Source organism: Raphanus sativus, chromosome 2 (genome assembly GCF_000801105.2).
Source record: "Raphanus sativus cultivar WK10039 chromosome 2, ASM80110v3, whole genome shotgun sequence".
NCBI lineage: Eukaryota > Viridiplantae > Streptophyta > Magnoliopsida > Brassicales > Brassicaceae > Raphanus > Raphanus sativus.
Genome location: NC_079512.1, coordinates 28,388,732 through 28,401,820, shown reverse-complemented (window position 1 = coordinate 28,401,820; position 13,089 = coordinate 28,388,732). Strand labels below are relative to the sequence as shown.

The window sequence follows — 13,089 nt, the reverse complement described above, 5'->3', positions numbered from 1 at the left end:
TTTTTATCTCTTTGTCATGCATTTAATCCCACAAGTCTATTCTTATCAGATATAGCAAAAAGAGATTGTTTCAGGGCATACTCCCATCTTTCTCTGCCATTGCCATGTTCTTGTCCAAATCTCCTTTTTTTCCTTCATTTCTTGGATATACCAAGTCTATCTTCAACGTCTTGAATGTAAATTCATCTGACATTTAGTATTAGTTACTTAAAAATATGAAAATAAACCAGTGAATATTAAATAAATAACTATTGAATATTAAACAAATAATTTTGAATCTCGATATTCAATAGTTATTTGTTTAAAGGATAGTAGCTATACTTACAGTTATAATATAAATTAAAATATAATAAGTATACAGTTTACAATTTATATTATTTCAATTTCTTTTTATTGGATAATTTTAGTATTATTTGTATTTATTTTGTTTTTAAAGAAAAAAGTTTACCTTCTCGTAACCGCAAACGCTAGCTGGAACAAGTTTTTAATTTTAAGAGGTTCGGAGCTATTTAAACGATTTATAGCGTTTCTTGTGCTTGTTTCGAAACGTCAACAACCGCTACGAACCGCAAAAAACTGCGTTTGTGGATGATAACTGGAGAACCAGTCATGCCTTAATCATGGTAAGTTTGGACGCAAAACCTATTGTATTTATTTTATAAATTTGGAATACTAAAAAACTGAATGTTAATTTTACACATATCAAAAATAAAAATACCAAAATTTTGTTACATTTTTTTCCAAATTTTGTTACATATAGTCTAATATGAAATATGACTATTTCTTTGTCAAAATTAACATTTTCACCAAAAAAAAATCATTTCCACCTAAAATATCACTGTTCCACCAAAAATTTATTTGCTCAGTGTTATACTAGTTTCACTAGGATAAGAGGTTGAACTTATATAAGAAAAATTAAAACTATATAGTATTGACAAATTAAATATGTATATGTGTTTGATTTTTTTTAATATGCATACAGTTGTGTTTTCTTTATAGAGTTATATATATGTTGGTCTGAGCATTTTTAATTGTAATAGTAAACCGAAATCTATTTTGAATTTATGGTGTACTTGATCGATTTGAGCTTAAATTTTTATCACCCTGTTTATATTTATAAAAATCATAATGCGGTCATCAAGTAAATTTTTTTTACAAAAATATGTTTTACAATTTTTTTAATATTTTACTTTAACATCTTTGAGAACTATTTTAATGATTTTAGAACCAGCAGCTTAGTATTGTTTTCAAAATCGAAATACTTTTACCTTAATCTTCCACATAGTTTTAAAGGGTTTCAGTTGGACAACTAAATTGATGCAGCATAATTTTCTTGTTTTAAGTCGTTAGCTGAACATATATATATATATATATATATATATATATATATATATATATATATTTAATTTTAATATTTATTAATTAAAATCAATAATAATACAATTTTATTGGATTATTTTTTGTTTTCAGATCTCAATATATAATAAGGTCATTTTTATAATTATTATTATCATCATTTAACAATTATATTATTACTTGTTTATTATTTAGTTGTCACAATTTGCCTTGAATGAAAAATATGTTCATATTTATCACATTAATGATTACCAATTAATGATGATTACAACATCACGTAACATATATTCATCATATTTAATTCACAAGATTGATTGGTAATAAATAAGAATGATTTATGTTAACGCATTAAATTCAGAACATCTATATAGCAATAAAAAATATAATAAATTGTATGAATATATTATTTGATACTAAATTGCCGTGCAATCATATCAACACTATTATATATATCTTACATTGTCTTATGGTCTACATTTTAATTTGCTTATTTTCTTCAAAGCTTAATCTAATGACGTTTTTTAGAAAAAGATAACTTCTTCTGTTATTCGGAAGGACGATGATGAAGAAAATATTGAAACTATTAAAGAAGCATGTTATTGGGCATCAGCAAAGGATCTACGCAAGTTTTTTTGTGTCCTATTGCTAACACATAGTATCACAAATCCAGAAAACGTTTGGAATGCTACTTGGGAAAAACTATCACAAGATATACTATGCAACCAAAGCAAAAGTACGGATAAACTAAGTTAGCTCATGTTTTTATCAAAAGAAAACGTCATTAGAAATTGTGATTGGGTAAATATAATTTTTTACATGTTCTTTCGGACTTGAGTTTATGAGAAGATCAAATTGAGAGTTTATCTTTGGAGGAGATTGAATCAATCATGCATTTGAACAAAAGTTCATTGACGTTGTTTAAGTTTTGAAACGTGTTATCAATAGTATACTCGTGTTGAGTGACTTGAGTCTCTGATGCGAAATTCAAACAGTGAATTCAGTGTATGTTACATCATTCATCTGTTTGTTTTTTAGAAAAGATGATCTTAGAACATTAAGATATCTATTATATTATCATAAATTGGTCTGCAGTAAATATGATATCAACTTGCCAAAGTAATCTGTATTTAATATAAGTTAAGTTATTAAAACCAAATTAACTAAAGGAAAATTATTTAAACAAAGCAATAAATATGAATACCAAGTTGCGTAAGTAATACGCAATGAAAATAAAGTAAGTTATTAATAAAAAAAATAACAAATTACAAATAAGAAAGTAACACTAATTTGAGAGAGAGAGAGAGAGAGAGAGAGAGAGAGAGAGAGAGAGAGAGAGAGAGAGAGAGAGAGAGAGAGAGAGAGAGAGAGAGAGAGAGAGAGAGAGAGAGAGAGAGATAGATTTAGTGTTTTGGGTATACCCAAAAGTTTACAGATTAGTGTTTATGATTTATCTAAGGAATTAGGGTATATCCAAATAATAACCAAATTGACCGGACATTATATATGTAGAATCACAAGTTTAATTAAAATAATAAATATTATTTATAATAAATCATATATATAACATAAAATGATTTTAAATTAATATAAATCAGTTATTATGATATTATTTTTTAACACTTATACCCGTGCATGAGCACGGAAGAACCACCTAGTTTAACAGTATTTTAGGATATACGATTTCAATAATAGGGATACCTAACATACCAAAACAAATTTTTAAAATTTTGTAACTCTCTATAATATTAAAACAAAACATTAATTTTTCCTTTATTTAAACCATCAATCTATTAAAAATTCCCATGAATTTACAACAAAAATTCAATTTTCACTAATGACGATTTAGTCTTTTGGTTAATGGGTTTGAAATTTTACATACTCATTAATTTAATTCATTTCATTAATAACCATTAAAAACACATTCCATGAATCATATTTAATTTTATTAAATTGTAGTAGTAGTGATTTATAAAACATATAAATTTAAATGCATAAAATTAGAAAAAAATATTTTATATGACAAAGAAAATATTTTATTAAGTTTAACTATTATAAACTATATGAGAAGTTTAATCAATATTTTAAAAAGTATTATCAGATTTTATGAGTTTTTGTCGGGTCAAACTGGTGTCGGTTCACTGGTTAATGGTGTTGTTTTTGGTTTAATCGGATTTTTAGTTAATAGGTTCTCATTAAATCTTAGTTTTGTAAAAACATATCAGTTAATAGAACCTCTGATAGAATTATATACATGAAAACATAATACGTTCTGGATTATATACGGCCCATCAGTTTCACTGCATGTCGGAATTCGATATGAAAACACTTTTTATATCTAAATTTGTCTATAAATCACATATGTATCCCTACTAAAGGAAATAAATATTTTGTAAAAATAGAATGTTTTCTTCTAACCATTTAAACATAGATGCACTATTAGTCTGCACCGTTCAATTTTGGTTTGGATATTTTTGTACACTGTTTTCTTACAAAAGATTCAATAAAAAGTTATTTAATTTCAAAAATGAACACGTACTTCTTAAGCGTGGTTCAAAATCTAGCATTGAACTTATTTCAACAATACTTTTATTAAAATCGTTCAAACAATTTTAATAGACTTGTTTACTCAGATCTCTGTGACTACACACAACCGTGTATTATGACTGATCAATTCCTAACTATCCAAATACATGAGAACCACAACTCTAGTTGTTATCCTTACAGTTCTCTCGTTGACACTCTCTCTCTCTCTCTCTCTCTCTAAAAACTCTTTTGCCTTGATGTCTCTCTCAGAAACCGTAACTTCTTTCTTTGATTGACGTCCTTTTTATATTCTTTGTGAAAAGATATTTCAAAATGAAATTATTACATTGTAGGGCAGTTTTTAGTTATTTATTACAGAATGGAGCAGTTTATGCTATCAACACACTTTATCCTAACAGCTTCTTTTTTACCAAATAATCTAGTTACACTGAAACTAAACAGCTGTGTAACTAAACCAGCATTTTAGCGGGAATAAACACACACCACACATCTTTCTTTCCAATCGACGGCCCAGATTAAATCTGACATTTTTGACAATAGTGATATTTGTTTCTCTCTCCACCCTTTGGACTTACTTTATATTTTTTTGTTCCAACGACCCAGATTATATTATGCTGTAAAATTCTTTTTCTTCTTTCGATATTCACATTTTTACTTGTTTGGATTTTTTTTTACATCGCTTGTTTGGATTTGAGAAAAAATCAAACCTTAATCATCTTCTGTCCATCTTCATCAGATTGCTGCCTCCATCTCCATCAGATTACCACCTGTAAGGAGTTATTGGTCAATTAACACCAAAATTTTTGCTACCAGACTCGCAACACCATAGTTTATACTGGAAAACGACGAGCCTGTCTTTTTCGTCTTTCATTACCTAGTATCACACCAAATCGTGAACTTTTTTGCCACTTTCGAGACTAATGGAGTCAAACAACAAAGTAGTCAAATTGAAGAGAATCTTTTGATCGTGTACACTCTGGGTCAACGTCCATGGGTACATCGAGAGAAGCCGCATACACGCGACACCTAAAGAAATAGTGTACAACGATTTACACATGTGTACATCGTCTGCTAACTAACATGTCCACAAACCATAGCTAGAAGTCTACAATGTTATGAAAATTTATGTTTTTAAACGTTCATGTACAATTAGTAGAAATGTCCATGTACATCAAAGCCTTCATTGTCTATCCATTTATCAATACATGTGTACTCTAAAGGGTGATTAACATGTATATATTGTTACCAATGTTCATATATACATTTCTCTCCATGAACATCAAGGCGTTCATTGTCTACTCATGTAGTGTACATGTGTACACAAGGCTGATTTACATGTATACATTAGTAGCAATATCCAAATATACATTTGTGTCCATGAACATCAAAGCGTTAATTGTCTGTCAATTTAGTGTACACATGTACACTAAAAGACGATGTACATGGTATGGACATTTGTATACTAAAAGGCCATGTACAATGTACACAATATACATAGACACATACATAGAGTACATATGTACACTACATGACGATGTCCATGGTGTGGATATTTGAATACTAAAGGGTGATGTACAATGGATACAATGTACCTAAACACATACATAGAGTACATGTGTACATCAGTTGTCATGTAAGGTGTCCACTGTTATCTACTACACGCAAAGCAAGACCATGAACCAGAATTACTGCATCACACAATGTGTCGATGTAAGTGTTGTGTACATGTATTGTACATGTGTACACTAAAGGTAAATATACATTTGGCCTACATGCATACACTTAAGGGCTGTGTACAATATGTACATTGACACATACACAGTTTCCATTGTCTACCCAATTTTAGTGTACATGTGTACACTAGAGGATGTGTGGACATTTGTATACTAAGGACGATGTACAATGTACACAATGTGCATGGACCCATACATAGCGACCTAATGTACACTTCACACTCCTAATGTACAAGGTGTGGACATTTGTATACACCATTTCCAAGTCCATTTGAATGTCCATACCGACCTAATGTACACTTCACATTTCCAGTTTCCACTTCACACTCCCGTTCTACATCTGCAGTCCTTGTGTACACTGCAGTTTATACGTCCAAGTCCTTGTGTACTCTTGATGTCCAAGTCAGATAAGTACACTGCAGTTTAATGTCCATTTGGACTATGTCGTCGAGTAATCCGACGTCGATTAGATGTTTGTCCTCTCGTTTGGGAAACGGTCGGTCGTAAATAGCCGCTCATGTAGCAATTCCTTCACATTCTCGACACCTGAATCCGCCGTATCTGCCACATAAGAAACCCTAAATTAAACAAACTAACACAATTGCTCTGATGCAAGACTTCAAGCTAAATAACAGAGACGGAAAACTAACCTTCTTCTCTCTCTTTGCCACGGCTACTACGAGTCCTCGCCATCGTGAGATAACCGCCTCCGCCGCCGTCTGTTCTCTCTCCTTCACAGATCTTAAAAGATAGATCGAGTAACAGAAAAGACGATTACATAAAAAATTTCTTGAAAAAAGATATGTAAGAATCAGATTTCAGTTTTTAAAAAAAAAACGTAGAGAATGAACGAGGAAGAAGACGATGGAGAAAAATTGAAGTAATGGGTGGATATATCTGAAAATGGTGGGCCATCACTTTTAATATTCAAAATTCAAAAGAAACGAGAAAAATTCAAACTATCTAACAAACCTAACCAGATACAATGTTGTTTTACTGAAATATCCATATCTTACTTTGCTTTTTAAGGGATAAATGAGTCTTCAACCACACAAAAGTGTCTAGGTAGCACAATGTGCTCTAGAGTGTAATAAAAACATAGAAACTGACCTGTGGTGTTAATAACTCTTTCAAAATCTTCTTTCCATATCTTTCTCTATTTTCCATAACTACTTGGATCGATCTCGTATCCTTCAAGTTACTAAACCGACCATCTCGTCCTTCGATAATCTGAACCAGAACCATCTTGAACCGGCTCCAATGTCTGACATAAAACTTGACTAAACAAAATCTCCACGATACGTGAAAACTAAGGATCTAGAACTTCGTACTCTTCTTTTCACGGCTGCTGTTTTTCTAAAACCTGAACTAAGAAATTTTTTTTTTGTCTGACACATTAATAATCTACTTGATTAAGGATCAGTAAAATGTTGAGTTTTTAAATTCAAAATATTTTTGAATTTTCTCTACTTATACTACATGCTTTCAATAGAAAAACCAGTGAAACGGACCTATTGGAGAAGAAACATACAAAATAGATGTTGCAAAATGGATATCGAGTTTCTATCGGTCTCTTTTTGATTTCACTTGTTTTTCTTTTATTCCAAGGAAACATAACTCTGCTGCTGACCTCCTAGAAAAATCAGCTCAGTTTGGTGCTCTATCTCCTTTGTATTGAACTCTAGTTAATCAGGTTTGTCGTTCAAAAAAAAAATGTAGCAAAATATTAATATGGCCTAGGATATTTTGTTTTAAATTTCATTCTCTCATAGCAAAGAAAATAACGGCATGTCTCATTCTTACGATTCATTCTCATGACCATCGTATCTTCAATCACTGTGATTTCAACTGTACTTAATTCCACAACTTTCGTAAAGCAGGAAGAAAACGAATCCACATAGATTCACGAATTATATTATGAAAACCTAAGGACCTGTGCAAAAAGGAATATAATTTTCTTTTTTTTTTTCAATCTAATTTTCAATATAAAAAAAGGAATATAATTTTCAATCTACTTTATTAAAAAGAAGGAGTTTAAATAAAGAGTGAATTGGGCCGAAATCGTTTAAGAAGTAACAAATTAGGCAAATGCCTATGACACAAATATTGGGGGGGGGTTTTGAAACGATACAAGATAGAGAAAATGTCGTAACTATCCTTATGCCACCAAGAAAGAGAAACCTGAAAAAACCGGCAATAACAGGTTAGAAGGTAAATAGAATTAAAAATAATAATAAATTAGGGAAAAGTCGTAAACTTAATCCATGGAGAGGAAAAGATATTGTGTCAGCATGTTAAAAGTTTGTATGGGGGGAGTGAATCCGAAACTTCTTGTTTGGTTTTCTCTATACAAGCAACCGGCAAGCTATGTCCATAAACACACAAAGAAAATCGGAGCCAGTAATTTGCTTCTTTTTTTCTGACTTTTGAGCCAGCAATTTGTTTTTTTTTCTGAGTTTTGAATTATCAAAATAGTGTGTTTAGTGGTAGATTTATGTAATTAGAACATAAACAATACGAAATCGTATAAAAATTGATGATATATGAGAAAATTAAAGCCGGCGGCCATGAAAACAGCTTGTGCTGTCGAAAACCCTAAAAAAAATTGGGAGAGGAAGATGAACTATTTACAATTATGCCACTCATTAAAAGAAAAAAATAAAATCAGTACAAAGACCACCTCGAACCCGGGTTATGAATTTGAGAATGCAAACTTAAACCACCAGACCACTGTAACTTATTTGAATCAATGTCGCAAACTTAATAATATAACCCTTAAGATCCGAAAATGGTATTCAAAAAAAATTAGCCACATGTTAGATTAACCATAGAAATAGTTTGTTGGTTTGTATTTTAGCTAGGGAACAGAAATACGGATTGGGTTAAAATAAAATTTACGCTGCTAAAAATAGTTGTGGAAAGTGATTTAGGATTTTATCATGTTTTATGATGTAGATATATGCTAAACAGATTATTAACCGGGTAACTCTTTGTGTGTAGGGTATGTTTTATGATGTAAATATACACTAAACATATTATTAGTCGGGGGATGACTTTGTGTGTATATAGTTCGGTTAAAATAAAATTTATGTAGCTAAAGATAATTGTGGAAATTAATTTAGTATTTTAGCATGTTTTATGAAATAAATATACGCTAACAGATTATTAACCGGGTGACTCTTTGTGTGTGTAGCGTATGTTTTATGATGTAAATATACACTAAACATATTATTAACCATGTAATTCTATGTGTGTAGGGTTAACAGCATCTGCTAATGGTGTGCGTGGGCATATCACACAAGAGGAAGCCTCAAACTGTTTATAGGTTAGCAAAAAGTGGCGAAAGTTCTTTTATATATTTATGTTAGCATGTTAACTAATTCAATAAAAAAAACTAAATAATCTAGTGACCGTTTAACACTTTTACAAACTGTGCAGGTTTCTGTCTTGGTTTAAGAATCAAGGTAACAGGCTAAGACATTTATACAACGATACACAGTCTGATCACCACTTGATTCCTTCTCAGGCAGATCCTCAGTTTGGTCTGTTCCTTGGAAAGTCTTTTCTACATCATCCTGAATAGTTAGATAAACAACAGGACCTGCCTGTATCAAACGACATTTTCTTTCACTAACTAAAGCTTAATGCATCAAATATAAACTCTATAGAACCACTGATCAAGTCTGACTACCTGAGGCTCATGACGCCAGGCCTGGTAGCTCATGTTAGGAGTAGACTTATATCATAGATTGCCATTCCATATCTGCATTCCCAGCTTCAAGCAGATGCAACAGATGCTCAAGATCCTTCTCCGTCACAACATCCTTCCCTTTCTCTCTGTTTTCATCACTAACTCTGCAAAATCCACAAGTATAACAATCAATCAAAAACGATCAAAACTTTCTAACTATCTCACCAGAATAACCGTGAAACTGCCGCACTAGGAGGAATCTCCCCGCTCGATTTCTTGGTGCCAGAACCGAGCCTTGACCACAAGGTGCGGCAGACTGAGAAGGCAGAGAGAGCGGTGAAAGCAAGCCAAACGCGGCGAGCGCCAAACCCCGGCGGAGCGGTCCAGAGAACCAGAGCTTAGAACGGAACCCTAGGTAAACCAATCCGGTCCACCTAGGACGCCAAGACCATCCGATCAGAAGCATAGCAAGATGTCGACGAATGTCTCTGAAACAGAGGTTCTTCGGATGAAATCTGATCATCTAACTATTGTTAAGGAAGGAAACACAAACAGCTTCAAACACATCGACATATATAATGACTTTACATTCTCAAAAGCTTCAACAATTCAAGCAATATAAAAAATTCAAAGACCACCCGAGAAAAGGATCTTGTGATTGTTCCAAAAAAAAAAGAGAGATTAGTTACATACAACTAGTGGTTTTAAAAACCCTAGAATCGGAGTAGCTAATCCTAAACTGGTAATGAAGACAAGTATAGATTCGACGTACGAAAGTGAGCGGCGGAAAAAAAAAGGAGAACTTAAGAAAAAGAAAAGCAGAATAAAAACCTATCGTTGGAAGTGGTCTCTCTCATGAGACGAAGAAGTTAAGTAGAAAAAAAAAATATTACAGTTTGCCGGTTACCGATTATCATACATGAACAAGGGTAAAATAGTAATCTAATTTCCTCATAACTGCATCGTAAATATCAATAGTGTATTCACCTAATTATGGTATAAGTCTTATGTATGGAGTGCAAATACTCTTAAATAAATCTACCTATACAAGTCATTTTGAATACTTTAACTAGAAACTAGATTTTGACCCACCCTTAAGAGGGCGGGTTTATTTTTGTTTTAAATTTAATTTTTGATATTTATTTTTTCTTTCTAATTTTTTTGTAATCATACATGTGTATAAATTTTTAAATAAAATATATTTTTACTAATAATATCAATTTAAAAGTTGATCCAGTATACGCACAATTAAGGTAGGGTTGCGGCTCGAACTCGCCCCGCTGACCCGTGAACCCGCGGATTTTAAATTTTGTTTTAGTTAAAAAATATCGCACAATCCGCAAACAAATAATTTTGTACCCGCACCCACTCCACTTAATTTTGTGGTTATCTGCGAGTTATATATATATATATATATATTATATATATATATTATATATATATATATATATATTTTAAAACATACTTTAGTTTAATTGTTATAATATATATATATAATAAAATATTTATACATTATTTAAATTTTAAATTATTTTTAAATCCTGTATTTTTAAAAATATTTACTTTTAAATTTTTGTTTTTTAAAATACTTTACGGGTCGACGGATAGCCGCGATCCAAAATCCCCCAACCCACACTCACCCGCATAAAATACTGATAACTCGTACCCGCAATTCGATTTTTCAAATAGTTGGACCAAACTTATGATAAGTTCTTAAAAAGACATATATATTTTTGTTTTATATTTTCAAGAATATAATATTTATAAAATTCAAGTTATAACCAGCAACAAACAACAAATTGTCGTCCATTCAACAAACTGCCACGTATTAGTTTGGACTCTTTTGAAAAAAAGTTGTGTAACTGTTTTTTGACCAGTTAGTTGTTATCTGCATATTCCTAAAAATAGTAGTCTTTTCGACCAGTTAATTGTCGGCGTGTTTTTTTTTAAATAAGGTTAAAGGTTAAGGAATTATATTTATATGGGCATATAAACGGTTATATATTCTTGTTTTTTAGTTGGACTAAACTAACATCAATTGGACATGTTCTAAATTTAATAGTATTGATTATAAGTTTATATTTTGATTTATTTTAGATTAAAGTTACTTTAATGATAATTTTAAGATATGTACAAAATAGTATACTACTCCGACAATAAACTATTTTTATCAGTATAAAGTTTTTATTTATTTGAAATATATTTAAAATCATTTAATTGTCATGAGCCTTCAATTCATGAGAATAATTTTGTTTCATTTTGGACTTCGTTCACGGTTTCACATTTGCAAAAATTCTTTAAATTTGTTTGGTTGATGGGTTTCACAATTGTTTTTAGTATTTTTATATATGTATATAATTTTTATTGAGGGTAAATACATAAAAGTTTAACATTGGACTTACGATTATAGCCGGCTTTAGATGACCCAACACGCCGGGTTCAAGTAACTACTGTCTTTATTCTATCTTTTTCTCGATTTTCGTTTAATGAATAAAAAATTGCAGTTTTGTCTCCATCTTCAACCTGAAGAAGAAGTAGAAAACACAAATCCATGGCAGCTAGACAAATTTTTATGATTCGATGGTTCTAACATCTCAACTTTTATTGGAATTAAGAAAAAAAAGTGATAGCTCCAATCTTAATCATCAGATTTAGAGGAAAAAATCAAAATTATTTGAAGTTAAGACCTTTCCGATTTTTGATGAGATTTAACCAAATCCGCAGCGACAGAGCTCCGCCAACCGTCGGCGATTTAGCAGCCTCCAGGACGTGTTTTAGAACAGAAACAGAAGCAGTTTAGAAGTTTTGAGTGATATAACTTCCCAGATGACGTGACTTTTCTATTTTTGTTTAATTTACAATTGGTTTAGCAGTTATACTAATATGTAAATATAAACAGTTACAATAGGTTTTGTATTTTTTTAAATTGGACATAACTTACTATCAATTGGACATGTTAAAGAATTAATAGAATAGATTTAATGTTTTTGATATTTACCTTAATCAGTAAAAAATATATCAATATTATCAAACTATGATCTTTTCCTAATATTACTCCAGCAAATTTATGTATCTAACAAACTAGTTGTAATCAATTTAATTAATTACAATTTTCTCTATGTTATTTAATCAATCATCAATATCATTTTACATATATAGAATTCCATGCCATGACATCCTCCATCGTAGTCAATTCATAAGTGGGTCTAATCAAATTATAAATGGGTGTATACTATACCTGGAACATTATTCTGAATTCCAACCAAACCGATGCTAGCCATCACAACCAAATTACACGGTACTATTTTTATGAGGAAATACATATTTTTCCTATTTGAAAATCTCTCATACACAATAATACGTACATCTTAAGTGTACCAACTAAAAAAACTATGTAGGATAAATTATGAGAATAGACCTCACCTTAGCTAAATATCGGCGATGGAATGGAACAAATATTTTTCAATAATTATTTGCTCTATATTTTTCAAATAATTATTTGCTTATACATTAAAGAACAAAATTGTTATTCAATATTTTATTATAAAAGTTAGTATAACTTTTTATACATATTAGCAAATTTGTACTCAAATGTGATTTTATACAATTTATCATATTATAAAATGTATATTTTAGAAATTCATATATATTCACATATCTGCACATTTTTTATAGAACATGTATCGATTATTAATTATTTTCTTGCGCAATTAATATAATCTCTTATGAATCTATTATAAATGTAAGTTATCTTATTTATTTGAA

General features: G+C 30.6%; 1 long non-coding RNA gene across 2 annotated transcripts; it reads right to left on the bottom strand.

Moving 5' to 3' along the window:
* Positions 1 to 8,967: 8,967 nt before the first annotated feature.
* On the bottom strand, positions 8,968 to 10,220 carry LOC108837549 (uncharacterized). 2 transcript variants are annotated; one of them, XR_001947347.2, is made up of 2 exons: positions 9,325 to 10,220; positions 8,968 to 9,238 (listed from the first exon to the last, which is right to left on the bottom strand). It is a non-coding gene; the product is annotated as an uncharacterized LOC108837549 (long non-coding RNA). The 2 variants fall into 2 exon arrangements; XR_001947348.2 differs by having other exon boundaries at positions 8,968 to 9,208.
* Between the last annotated feature and the right edge of the window lie 2,869 nt (positions 10,221 to 13,089).